Consider the following 14120-nt stretch of genomic DNA (forward strand, 5'->3'; position numbering starts at 1 on the left):
AGCACAACACCCCTCACCCTGCACTCCTGGACCAGAGAACCCCAACCTAGAAGGTCTTCTACCCAGATTGGGTCCTGGCAGGAAGTATCCTCAGCAAGGGCATCAGAAGAAACCCACCGCCCCAAGGAAGGATCGCAGAAGCCCTGTCTCCTGTGGCCTGCTAACACCACAGCTGCCCTAGGCTCGTTGCCTCAGCTCTCCAAAGGAAAGCAAGGGCCACTTTTAGGCCCAACAATCCTAAGGAAGAATCCTAACCAGCAAGTCCACAAGTTTGTGTCACCTCCAAAGGAGGAGGTCAAAGTGGAAATGTCAGCCCATGAGAGCGACATCAACTCTGCTGTCCAAAGTTCTATCAACTCCTTGTGGTCACATTTTATAATTTTAATTAAACTGGGAAATATAAAAGTGTTTTGAAGGGGAAGGAGGAGACTAAGACAGTGGTATAGATTTATCAGGGAAAGTTCATTCCAGTTTCTTCCTGAACTGCATATGATCTCTCCACCGAGCCATAGACCTGTTCAGTGGCCTTCACTATCTCAGACCAAGCCCATCTCAAAAGCAGGCCTGGTGTGGCAGGACCACAGGGTCTCTCTCCCCAGACACCCAGAACAGCCTACTGCTTCAAGAATCGTCTCCCTGGCTCAGTGTTTAAAATTACCAGCTGCTCTTCCAGAGGATCAGAGTTCAATTCCCAGAACTCACATGGCAGCTACTTCCATCTCTACTCCAGTTTAGGGATCTGATGCCCTCTTCTGGCCTCTGTGGGCACCTCACATGGTGCACAGACATGCACTTATAGATAAAATAATCAAACAAAGAGAAACACCGCTCTCCACAGGTCTTCTGCCTTGGCCTCCCAAGCCACCTCCAAGGACCCAGGGAGCCCCAAGTCTTCTATCTTGGAGGATTAGATCATTAAATCAATAGGCTGGCCTGTGGTATGAGGGCTCATTATCCTTACTTGTGACCCCAGAGGCAGCAGGTTTGGCCTATGAGCCACCCCATTTCTTTGCCCAGCTTTAGGAATGACCCAGCTTAGAACCTCAGGGTGGTCTCCTAGTGACCACTCAGGGAGCTGTGGGGCCCCTGCCTCTTTCTAGTGGGTGCTCATCTTAGCACACAGGAATGTGGTCATTTGTGCAAAGACGCAGGGATCCACTTAAGTTCTCACATGCCCAGCAATGCTGCAGAAGGCCTTGGGGAACAGGTTCTGCTGAGCCGCAGCCAGCAAGCTTCCCTCTCCAGCTACCTCGGAACAGGACATAACCCAAGGAAGGAGGAGCCCCCCCTTCGTAAGCTGCTGAGGACGTGGTTTCCTTCCTCCCCAGCTGCTGACAAGCTGATAGTCAAAATGCAGACTGCTTCCAACACAGATGCCCTCAGGATCTCCACGTGTGTGTTCAGTAACTGGGAAATGTATCACGAGGAACGCTGAAGAGGGGTCACAAGGCCTGTCCCCCCTGAAGGCCTGGGCAGTGCTGGCTGTGGCTCACAATCAGACAGTGCATGCTCCGAAGGGCCAGCTTCTGCTACAGTGGGAATGGGGGAGGGTACGGTTACAGCCAGGGCTTCCAAGGGAAAGCAGGTTCAGGAAAGTGGTGAGAAACAAGAGCAGAAGCCACGGGAACTGGTATGAGGCTTCCAAGGAGCTGTCCCTACTGCCAACAGGTTGGTATATCTACTCAGAACTGGACACATATCCGGGTAATCCAGCTTAGGAGCTAAACCCTTGCCACCCACATGGAATGACATCCTTCATTCCCCAAACCACCAACCCTCAAAAAGGGAGCAGAAGTCCCTGGCAAAACTGGCCTGTGAGTGTCCCATTGGCAAGCACTCCTGGTTTTAAATGAGAACGACTCACCAAAGACTGTCACGTTTCTCAACAAAAGCCTTACATCTTTAGAAGCATATGTCTGTAGACCGCCGGAGGACCACCCTCCTGCGAGACGGCTCAGCAGTTAAGAGCACTGACGGCCCTTGTAGGTTCTCAGCATCCATACGGCAGCTCAAAACCATCTCTAATCCAGGTGCAAGGGGTCCAATGCCCTGCTCTGGTCTTCCTGGGTACCAGGCACACACACGTTGCACACGCACACTCGGGGAAAGATACTCATACACAGAACAACAAAAAAAAAAAACAGATCTTTAAAAAAAGACAAAGGAACTATCGGGGTCCAGATGAGGATAAAAAGCACACATCATGTGAGTGGGCCCGCGGTCCAGAGCGGTGTCTGATATTTTCCATTTAACTGAGAGGTCTCAGGAGACCATGCTCTGAAGAGACCAAGGAGTGAGGGTGACGGTCACTACCCAAAGTGCAAGGAGAGCAGACAGCCTGGGGCCTCTCAGGCGGCAGTGGCAGGGCCTCTCCAGGAGGAGGGAATCCGGGCTCTGCGTTAGCTGTCTGCACCGTTGGCTCTGTCACAAGCTCCAGCAGGCTACTGTGAGGAGAGGAGAAACGGGGAGGAGGGATACCTCACAGCCAGCTGCTTACCTAAAAGCCCCACCATACCCTCCTAAAAATCTCCCGCACCCTTCTTTCTGCCAACCCCAGTGACTGGCCAGAGAAGACCATGTTCCTAACCCTGCAAGCACTGACATCAACGTTGGCATAGAGGATGAGGGGCCCTCTTCCTAGTCTAGAAGTCAAGAATAACATATAGTTGGGGAAGGAGTCACACAGCTTAGCCACGACTGACCTCTGCAGCTCCCATCTTTTTTTTGTTTTGTTTTGTTTTGTTTGTTTTTCGAAACAGGGTTTCTCTGTGGCTTTGGAGGCTGTCCTGGAACTCGCTCTGTAGACCAGGCTGGCCTCGAACTCACAGAGATCCACCTGCCTCCGCCTCCCGAGTGCTGGGATTAAAGGCGTGCGCCACCAACGCCCGGCTCAGTTCCCATCTTTTATGGACACTTTTGTAAAGAAAATGGAAAATCAGGGGACAGATTTACTGGACTTTATCAGCTGCAAATCCCAAAATGATCCCCACAGTGTTCATATCTTTTTGCGTTCACATTAGCAGCCCCCACTTGACACACATAACAAGGGAAAGGCCATTAAACACTTGTCATCTGGTAGAAACTACAAGCGGTCTATTTCCCAGCCCTGCGGTGGGGACAGAGCCATGGGAGATGGCAGGCATGGGTCCCTGGGAAGCTGGGCTGCCTAGGACAGCAGACTATGAGACCTAGGTATGGGCAGGGCTGCACCATCTCCTTGGAAACTGGTCCACGGCTGGCCTCATGATTTAGCAGGAAGAACAGGGGTGGGACCACACAGTGAGAGGTGTTTGATCCATCAAGGACCCTGATCTCCACAGGAAACTCTGCTGGCGGAGTCCAAGGTTGCAGAATAACAGGCGGTAAGCTCATTTGCTTGTTCAGTTTAGGGACAAGGACCATGGGATCCAGCAGCAGGAAACGAGTGGTCGGACACTTAGGTGACACAGGGGCCGGAGAAAAGCTTAATTGGAACCTGTCTCAAAGCCTGTGGCCCAGCTCCCCACACAGAAGAGACAGAAGTGGGTCACATCCTCCCGGCGGCCACAGCATCACACAGGCTCTGACCTCACTTGAGGAAGTACAAGTGCATTGAGTGACTGGGTGTCCTCGCTGGGTCCACCATCTAATCAGACAGATTGTGCCCCAGACATAGCAGGGGGTGGGTGACGAGGGAGGCACCCCATTAGCCCAGGCGCACCGTACAATGGCCTCCTACCTTCCTTTCCCACCAAATGTGGGAGGTCGCCTCTCTAGCCCTTTGTTCCCTTAGCCCCGGTCAAGCTGGAGGGAGGAAGGAACCACTGCGTGCTCTCAGCATAACCTGTTGAGCCTCCCTGACCTTGGTCTCTGAGGAGATGGACAGGCCTGGTGCTGGGCAGATTTGTGGAAGAAGAATCTTGCCCCCGCCCCACTCAGCACACACTGACCAGACACAGGGGCGATAAGTACATGGGTGTCCACTGGCACAAGCTCCGTGACGAACCCTGTGGAAACAGCAGGGGGCCCACAGCCCACCCACCACCGTGTGCCTGTGTCTGAAGTTGGCAGCAGAGACACCTATCTGGTGGAAAGAGTCCTGGAGAGTCAAGAAAGCCCAACTGTTCCTTAAACCCACCAGGTGACTCAGTGTGGTGACACACACGTTAGTCTCAGCACTTGAGAGGCAGAGGTAGGCAGATCTCTGCGAGTTTGAGATCAGCCTGGTCTACAGAGCGAGCTCCAGGCCAGTCAGAGCTACATAGTAAAACCCTGCCTTAAACACAAACACAAACAATGTGATGAAGGCTCAAGAAATGGACAAAGTAACCACCCTCCTCCCCCTCTTCACCTTCCTCCTCCTCTTCCTTCTTCCTCTTCCTCCTCCTCTTCCTCCTCTTTTCCTTTTTCTTTTTTCTTTTTTTTTTTTTGATAGTTGTCTGTCTCCCTGGCTATCCTGGAACTCACCAGGCTGGCCTCAAACTCACAGAGATCCGCCTGTCTCTGCTTCCAAGACATGGGCCACCACTGCCAAAAGTAACTCCTAAGGGGAAGCAATGTCCTTCCTGACATCGCCATGTAGCTCAGGTTGTCTCTTCCTAGCCGTGTAACTGGCTTTAAACTCTTGACCCTCCTGCATCAGCCTCCTGAGTGCTAGGATCTCAGGGATGCACCAACATGCCCACCTTGGAAGCAAAGTTCTTACTATGCTTGGCCTGCAAGGTGTCCCTTGTGGCTATCCTATACAGACACTAGGTGTAGCATCTGTCACCAGACACAAGGGCTGTTAACTCGTGCCCTGTGATGTGATACCGAGGCTGTTGTACACATCTGAAAACTCTACCCCTGATCTGTTCCCGAGAGTTCAAAACACCCTTGGGTTTTTTACTCACATGACTCCATTAGATAGTTAGCCTCTTGGTGATTTTTTTTAGATTTTTAAAATTTAAATTAGAAACAATCTTATTTTACGTGTCAATCCCAGTTCCCTTCCCTCCCCCTCCTCCCCTGCCCCCCCAGCGACCCTCTATCCCATCCCCTCTTGGTGATATTTTTGCTATCTACCACAGGATTCCTAGCACCTACGAGCTAGGTAAGCACTGTATTTGGTTGACCTACATTCTTAATCCCCGACTATACATCAACTGAATTAACGACTCATTAGAAGAAATGAGGGGCCGGGTGTTTGTGGCGCATGCCTTTAATCCCAGCACTCAGGAGGCAGAGGCAGGTGGATCTCTGTGAGTTCCAGGACAGCCTGGTCTACAGAGCAAGTGCCAGGACAGCCTCCAAAGCTATAGAGAAACCCTGTCTCGAAAAACCAAAGGAAAAAAAAAAAGAAAGAAAGGAGGTAAGGAGAAGTAGGAGACAACCACTTCTTGATCTCCATTCTTGTCTTGAATGACAAATGGCACCAGAACAAGATTAGGGACCAACTTTGTCCACTCCACACTGCCATCAGTGACCTCCCATTATGTATGATGTATGACACACCGTTTACACACTTGCTTACAGAAGCTTACCCAGAACACAACTGCAAAAACCAGACTCATTCGTGACCCCTCGGTCCTTCGGAAACTTCAGGAGGGGGAGAACAACGTTGTAGTGCAAGCCTCTCCAGGGACGCTGTTCTCCCCTTTGAGCAAGGCTTTGTGGAAGACAGAGCATAACAGGCCTTTAATGACTGAGTGAGACTGCAGCTGGTGCCCAGTCCTCTCTCATAAACCAAATTCAAGCCCAAGTATCATTATCCCCAGTTACCATTAGGGAAAGTGAGTAAAGAAAGGTTAATTAGTCCCCTCGAGGTCAGAAAAGATAAGAGCCTAGGATTCAAACCTTTGCCACCGTCAGAGAGCAAGTTCTCTGTCCATGGCAAGCTCAACCTCAGACGGGTGTGCTAACCCTTCCAGGCCTCAGCTCCTGGCTACACACGAGGTAACAGCTATGCATCTCCAAAACTATGGTGACGCTCACATCGGACACCGGGCACAGACGTCACTGCTGCTCACTTCCTCATCTGTATGGGCACACATCATTCTCACCCTAAGAAACCCTGTGCATGAGTTTGGCTCCCATGAGAGCACAGATGACATGTGACTAATTGGTGCTTCACACCCTGTCAATGAAATGCCTCAGGACCCTGAGTGTGACTTACAAAACAGGCCAGCTTGATCCCTGCTAACTCCTTTGGCCTCTCAAGGTTGGCAGGCATGTGGCAGCACGCACACAATGGACAATGGCATGCCTGAGGGAGGATGGGACCTGGCTGCCCCATCAGGCCAGAGGCCAGCTCCGTCCCCAGTGAGCTGTGCCTCTGCCCGCTTTTCTCTGACCGAACCGTTTCCAATTCTGCTCCATGCAGAGCAGACAAGGCCTGTGCTTTCTAGAATCACTGTGTTCTTATCAGGTGACCAGGCAGTAGGGGCTCAGAGGCCACAGCGTGCCTGAGTCTGCAGCAGGCCTGCTGACACTTGGCATGAGTCTAGAAGTGAAGAGGAATCGGGAGAGCCATTATTCAGTCACGGTGTATCAGCAGCTCGGGCTGGGAGTGCAGCCCCAGGGCAGAACACTCGCCTACTAACTACGTGCTGGTGGCCAACCCTGAGTTAAACTCTAACACTGCAAAATAACAACAACAACAACAATAATAGTAAGGAGGAGGAGGAAGGGGACAGAGAGAAGAAGGAGAGGGACCCGCTAATTTACATAGCTGGACCATGGGACACCCCCTGCTGGAGTTGGGCAAGGAGCTAAGGGCTGACCATGCTCACCCAGTGCCCTAGCACTAGGCAATGCTTGCTGATTCGCAGATTCCAGGAGGAGGGAACGCTCAGTTGAGTCTACAGGTCTTGCTCAACCCACCCGGTGACTCCTACATTACCCATCCAGTCAGACCCTTCCTGTACTGCTGGCCAGAACAAGAAGCTCCACCCAGCTGTTCTTCCTAGCATCCTGCTCCTTCTCCAGGGATGCAATCAGACGTCTTCTGGGAGCTCCAGGAAAAGGTCCTGTGCAGCAGCCTCTCACTGCCCAAGCCAAGAGAAAACCCAAATCCCTACCACGGCCACAGGTCCAGCCTGACTCCTCTCACCACACTCTAGTCCCCAAGACTTTGCCACCTACAAAGGTGTCCCTTTGGCTCACTAGGTCATCATTCAAAAGTCACCCCTCAGAACTAGCTAGACCCTCACATGCATCCTGTCTTACAGCCAGGTTCATTCCCTCAAGGTCCTACATTCTTTGTTTGGGACAAAGTCTCACGCATACAGCTGAGGACAGCCTTCAGTTCCTGGTCTCCCTGGGATGACGTCATGCCCAGATCAACATCCTACATTCTTTTGTTCACTTGTTTACTTATTTATTTTTTGTTTTATTCTTCATTGCTAGACATAGAACTCTGGGCTTCAGGCACACTAAGTGCATGCTCTACCACTAAGCTACAAAGTAGACCTACTGGGAGACATAGTAAAGGAAGAAACAAGTAAGTGCGGCTGGGCAGTAGTTAAGTAGGAGGCCCAAAGTTTGATCTCCAACAAAACTAAATAAGTAAATAAATCTTAAACTAAACTTCATTAGACCACGAATCTTGGCTACATCTGCAACACAATAGTGACTGGTGTCAGTTATTTTAATCTTTTTTTTTTTCTTTTCTTTCTTGACAGGGCCTCAACTATGTGGCCCTCCCTGCTTGGCCTCAAACTCAAACTCACAGAAATCCTCCTACCTTTCCCTCCCAAGTGCTGGGATTAAAGGTATATGCCATGTCCAGCTTCAATCACACAATTTACCAAGCTTCTGCTGAAATGGAATGTAATAATAGACAAAGACAAACTCTGCCCTCAAAGAGCTTCAATTCTCACAGGAAGTCAGAGATAGCTAGATAAGAAGAAAAATGAAATAACAGGGCTGACGAGATGCTCGGCAGGTGAAAGCACTTGACTGGCGACCTGAGTCCAAGCCCAGAACCCACATAAAAGAGGAAGACGACAAGCAACTCCCAAATGTTGTGCACGTGCGCACGCGCGCACACACACACACACATACACACACACTAATTAACTAATGGTGTGCATGTACATACATGTTTTTGCGTGTGTGGAGGGTAACGTGTGTACAAATGCATGAGGTAGCCCAAAGTTAATGCCTGGGATTACCTTTGATTGCTCATTTATCGAGGGGGGGGTCTCTCCGTCAAGGCCAGAGCCTCCTTGCAGTTCATCTTGCTAGCCGGCTTACTCTGGGGACCTCCTGTCTTCTGAGTCTAGAATTACCAGCAGGCCGCCACACCCACCCAGCATTTGTATGGGCTTTCGAGACCTGAACTCCAGTCCTTACTATTGCCCGGCAAACACTTGACCCTCAGAGCCATTCTCCCAGCCCTAATCTTTTAAAAAGTGAAATAACAGCTGGCAGTTCAATGAAGCGAATGCTAAGCGCTAGGTGCCACCCTGAGCACTCAAGAGGTATTATTAGTTTAACCCATTCAACGACTCTACGAGGGAAGGAGCATGAATGCAGACGGGCAAGCTCGGGCATGGAGAGGTTAACGATGTTCTGGAGCCCACAGAGCCGATGACGGCAGAACCCAGATCCAAGCCCAGAGTCTCGGTATAAAGTCCGTGCTCTAATTAAGAGCTACACTTCATATTTGCAGAGTGTTAAATAACTACATGGTCAGCACCCTCGGCAGCTGTTCTCTGGGGGCAGGGCTGGACAGAGAACAGCCCCATCTAGGAAGAGCTGCCCTTCCAGTGAGCACAGCCAATAGCAGCCTGCTGGCTTTCCACCAGATCTCTCTGAGGAAGGGGTCTACAAGAAGCATAGTCTGATGAAAAAGATCAGGTGGTGGGGGGGAGCATGGGTAGGACTGCTGGCTGTCAACCTTTACACTCTGTGCAGGTCGCTGACCTCAAACACCGTGAAAGACGAAACAAGAGTCCAGGGGAGACCCTGGCCTCAGACAGCTCAGAGACATCAGAGACACGCATGCCCACGGACCTGAAGCTGAGGATGCAACAGGCACCACGGGAAAGGAACAGCCTGCCATGGGACCTCCCAGGAGCCTAGCCCCGAGGTCCCCACTGCCCACATATGCCCTCCAAAGGCCTCTGTGACACACAGGGTTAGAGCAGCAGAGTGCAAGTCAATTTTATTTAACAGCTCAAGTTCATGGCTACTCAGGGGCTTCCTTGCCTATAATGAAACCATCCTAACTTCCTTTCCTTTTTCTTTCTCCCCCTCACCCTTTTTAGAAATTTTAATCTTTTTTATTTTATTTTATTTTTTTTTTATTTTTAGAGTCTGTGTAGCGCCTGGCTGTTCTGAATTCACTATGTGGAACAAGCTGGCCTCAAACATACAGAAATCTGCTTGTCTCTGCCTCCCAAGGGCTGGAATTAAAGGTGTGAGGTCACTCCAGGGGAGACCCTTGCCACAGACATCTCAGAGACAAATTTCTTAATTTTGGGGGTACTGGGCACCAAACCCGGAGCCTCAAGCATTTTCTATAGCTGAGCTCCATTCTTGGCCCCTTGAGTTTCTTTGTGCAACATCTCACGATACAGGCAGAGCCCCAATGCTTCCATTTAAATGGTGCCGCTGGGCACGGGAAGGAAGCCCAGTGCGGTCTCTCCTCCACCTCTGGCTGATTTATAAACACACAAGCTCTCTCTTCCATCGCAGGGGGTGGCCTATCCTGTGAGTACATTGTTGTAACATGGAGACTGCTCTGAGTTAGGCCAGGACGTCCACCAGACTGCAAACCCAGAGAGGAGTCACATCACACCTGTGAGTCTAACACGGTACCTGGCTTGAGCAAAGTCAGATGGAGATGTTCTCTAGGCCACGTGGAACTTTTTAGTTGCTGCTCCTGGGAGTTTGCTTCCCAGCTCCCTGCATCCAGTAGTGGGGGACAAACTGACTCTGGTTACTTCCTTTGGCTACCATCTCGAGCTGGGCAATTTCTAGTCAACGAGGCCTTTTCCTCCACCTCCACAACCCACGATTCTGTCTCTACGGCTGCCAGAACAATCTTTCCAAACTTAGATCCTATCTTAAAACCTTTCTGTTTAATAGACTCTCACGGCTTCTAGCTCTTTGGGTAATGTACTATAGCCTACAAAGTGTTTACCCTGCAGACTCTCCCTTCCCGCTCTCTGAGGGGGTCTCGGGAGGTCCAGGCTGACCTTGAGCTCACACGCTTCTGGCTGCAATCTCCCAAATGCTATGCCACCACATCCAGGTTGTGGGTTCCCTAGACCTCTGGCCCCCACGCAGCACTTAACACTGCTGAAGCAGTTTTTTACCCACAAATTTATTTATTCACTTATTTCTGTCCTCTTGCCTTCTTGGGATGTCATCTCCCAGAAGGCAAGGATTGTGTAAGCCCCAGAGCATGGAGTTCATGAATGAACCTCCTCCATCTCACTGAAGTGACTGCTGCCCACATGGACCACACTGACTCTACCAGGAAGCCATGAATGACACACTGGCACTTAACAGTTGGCACCTTTATTTGTGATTCAAAGTCCTGCTTTGAATCCAAGGAAGTGCTGGCGTCCCCAGACACTTTAATGGCAGAAGAGATCAGTTATCACAGGGTTCCGAGCCAGAAACAAGAGCCCAGTGGTTGTAGCAGGGAGCCAGGAGCCGAGGCACTTGAGAAGGAGACCTCAAATGCTAACTTGCCTCCACATCCCATACCAATAGACTCTGTGCCTCGATTTACCCGACAGTTATCTAGGCATACTGCTTTGAGAGATAATTAACAGCTAAGGGCATAGTTAGGTCCTCAGACAGGAAGTGCTGCAGGCCACACGCCTCATTCCTCATAAGACTCTGGGTTTGTGCCCGACACGATATCCCTGGGCCTTCCCGTGAGCTAACGCCACAGAGATTCCGCTCAGACAAGTTCCACACACGGGAGCAACCAAGGGCTGCAGGGCCTCAAGAGGGAGGGTGTCCAGAGCTCCAGGATCAAGAAAAGGGGAAGGACAACGTCGGCAGCGGTGACAAAAAAGGAAGGGACAAGTTCAGTTTGGAGGTCCAAGTGGTTAATTTGCAGTTCATGCTCACAAGTACCCTGCGGAGATGAGACATGTGTCTCTCATATACACATCCCAAAAACACCAGGGAGAGGTGGAACTGGGGGGAACGGACAGTGCATTCAACCTCGAGGGGGAGGAAGGGCGGCTGGGCAGCCAGACAGACCTTGGCAGCATCTAGTAGGGGAAACAAGGAGAGTCAGGATGCTGAGAGAGGGGTGTAGGTGAGGTAATAGAAGAGACGGGGCAATGGGACCAGAAAGGTGGGCAGGCGATGTCAAGCACACGGGCCCAGAGGGTGAGCAACCGGGACACCTGTGGAGGAGAACCCCAAGGGAAAGGGAAGAAGGTAGCAGGGTGGTCTGCGGCGGGAGGTAGCAGCGCCGGGAGGGGGGGTTAGGGGGGACGTGGGTCCAGGCCCAGGGCGTCGCGCCAATGGGGCCGGCCCGGTGGGTCCCGGCGGGGTCGAAGGTGCCTTCTGCGGCCCCTCCCCGGGAGACAAAGGGCCGGCGGCTCCCCCCGTGCCCCGGCGCCGCGCCGACCCCGTGCTGCGGTCGCGGCTCGGCCTCGCGCTTACCTGGGCCGCCCGAGCGCGCGGCGCCGGGGGCTGCGGGTCCGGAGCGCGGCGGCCTGTTCCGGGGCGCGCTCAGCCGGAGCAGCAGCCGCGGCGGCGGCGGCAGCAGCAGCAGCAGGAGCGGCAGCCTCAGCCTCCGCCTCTCCGTGAGTCACCGCGGCGGGGAGGGAGGGAGGCGCCAGGCCGCCGGAGGAGGGACCGGCGGAGGGGGCGGCATTGGGATCCGCGCGCGCGGCGGAGGCGCGGCGGAGGCCACGCCCCGGAGGGAGGCACCCTGGGGGGTGGGGCCGGGAGGGGTGGAGCCCGAGGACGAGAAGGGGCCTTCCATTGGTTAATGCTGCCTGTGGGGCGGGACGGCTTGCTGGAAGGCGGAGTCCTGACCTCACTGCGAGGTAGACAGCTCATTGGACATCTCGGGCTGAGGGCGGCTCGGAGGCGGGGTCTCGCGGTGGGCGGGTAGTGGCTGAGTCTGTAGGGAAGAGCCCAGGGGAGGAGCAGACGTTGTGGGAGCAAGGGGTCATAAAGGGTAGAATCTTCACTGAGCATAGTTGACCCAGAACCCCGGAAAGAATACGAAATGGAAGAGGTTGCAGACTATTTAAGGGCGTGGTACCTTGGAACACTTAGGTTCGCTCTTGAATTTGTGGCCTAGCTTGGGATCTGTGAAGCCCGGAGTGCTCAGGGCCTCTGTGATAAAAAAAAAAATGTTTCTATAGGCACTCTTGCTGTAATCTACCCTCTGCTATCTGGAGAGGGCATAAGGGGGGAATTGCTTTTGGTATCTCCTTTTAAAAGATGAATGTGGTCTCATTTCCAGTATTTTTTTCTTTTGAAAGATTTATGTGTGTAGCTACATGTATGTGATGCCTTGGTATTAGATCCCCTGAACTGTAGTTACAGAGTTGCTGTGAGCAGCTATGTGGGACAGGAAACTGAACTCTGGTCATCCATCCCTCCAGTCCCTGGGTTCCAGTGTTTTAATTTAACCGCTTAGGAGTTGCTGTCAGTTAGAAGCCCTCCTTACGGCTTGCCCACCTTTCAGTGTCTTGTTCTTGATTCCATCTTATTCTGTACATTCCCCCTCCCCTTAGGGAGGGGAATAAACTTGGGGGACAGGGAGATGGCTCAGTGGTTAATAGTACACATACTGCTCTTGCAGAGGACCCAAGTTTGATTCCTGGTATCCATGTCAAAGGCTCATAAGCCACGTTAGCTCCAGCTCCAGGGGATCCAGTGCCCTCCTCTGCCCTCTGTGAGTACAGCACTCACATGCACAAAACCACACTCTGATAGACACGTATACATGTAAAGTAAAAATTAGGTGTGGAAAAGATGACTCAGTGGTTAAGAGCACTGGCTGCTCTTGCAGAGAACCTGGGTTTGGTTCTAAGCACCCACATCAGGTAGCCCATAAATGACTGAAATTCCAGTTCTAGAGGATTCAACACTCTCTTCTAGTGTCCATGGGCACCCATACAAAGTATACATAAAACAGGCATACACACATATAAGTTATTAAAATTTATCAGCTCATATACTTAAATTGAATCGAGACAGAAATTAACATTGGCTCCTGCATAAAGAAGCCATGCAAATTTGTGAAGCATTCCATACTTAAAAATAAGGTTTAAAAAGACAAAAATTAAAACCTTAAAAATGCAATAAACTTTTGTGTGTTGATGTATGGCCCCATTCCTGGGGAGACCTGAACAAATGCCTACTCCTCTCAGACAGGGAGCCAAGCGCAGACCAAACATCCACCCAAATCCAACTTGGTAAGCCAAATTGTAGCACGGAAAAACAAAAGATCCAGAGACTGATACTGGGGCTCAAACTTCAAGCTGAAGATCAGAAAAGCAAAGCAGCCGGCCACTAGCTCTTACTGCCACCTCAGGCTGAAAGGGCTGATTCACGAGTGCTCCACCAAGCCTCAGACTGCTGCCTCTCCTCAGTGTGGCTGGAGAGAACCCTGAGACTGACTACTGAAGACCCTGCTCCTATATTTTATACCCCTCTAGTGCCGGGATTAAAGGCGTGTGATACCAAGTGCTGAGATCATCTTTGTGTGAGCTGTTTCTCTTAGCACTAGATCAATTTCCTGTAGTCATGGTATCCTTGAACTAACAGAGATCCGTTTACCTCTTAGTCCTGAGTCCTGGGATTAAAGGTGTGTGCCTGGCATCCACGGCTTGTGGCTGACTTTGGTTTCTGAATCCTCAGGCAAGCTTTAGTAAATCATATATAATATATCACCACACCAGATGAATTTTATCGGGGTTACTTACGGGAGCATGGGTGAAGTTACAGGAACCGCAATGACTCAAAGACACTAAAGCCCACCCCCCATGAGTAACAGAAAACTGGAAACCTGGAATGCACTGCACAACCTCTAGGCAGTTCAACAGGCCTGAGAATGTTCTGTCCCCGCGCTCAGTAGGTCCACGCCTCTTCTGGGCAGCTCTGCCTATATACACTTGGGAAGGGAGGAGCCTAGTGAATCTGGTCAATTTCAGGAACTTCCTGAA

The 14120-nt window shown here is 51.4% G+C and overlaps 1 protein-coding gene across 2 annotated transcripts in view; it reads right to left on the bottom strand.

Moving 5' to 3' along the window:
• The window catches only part of Ctnnbip1 (catenin beta interacting protein 1), a 51376-nt gene extending 39317 nt beyond the window's left edge, over window positions 1–12059 (bottom strand). Inside the window, exon 1 of one of the 2 annotated variants that reach the window (XM_040734994.1) lies at window positions 11977–12059. The gene's annotated coding sequence lies outside the window, so the exon portion shown is untranslated. Of the gene's footprint in view, window positions 1–11598; window positions 11799–11976 lie in introns of those variants that run through there. The other variant, XM_040734995.1, reaches the window with a different exon arrangement.
• Between the last annotated feature and the right edge of the window lie 2061 nt (window positions 12060–14120).

The sequence above is a fragment of the Mesocricetus auratus genome, unplaced genomic scaffold (genome assembly GCF_017639785.1).
Source record: "Mesocricetus auratus isolate SY011 unplaced genomic scaffold, BCM_Maur_2.0 Super-Scaffold_100042, whole genome shotgun sequence".
Classification (NCBI taxonomy): Eukaryota; Metazoa; Chordata; class Mammalia; order Rodentia; family Cricetidae; genus Mesocricetus; species Mesocricetus auratus.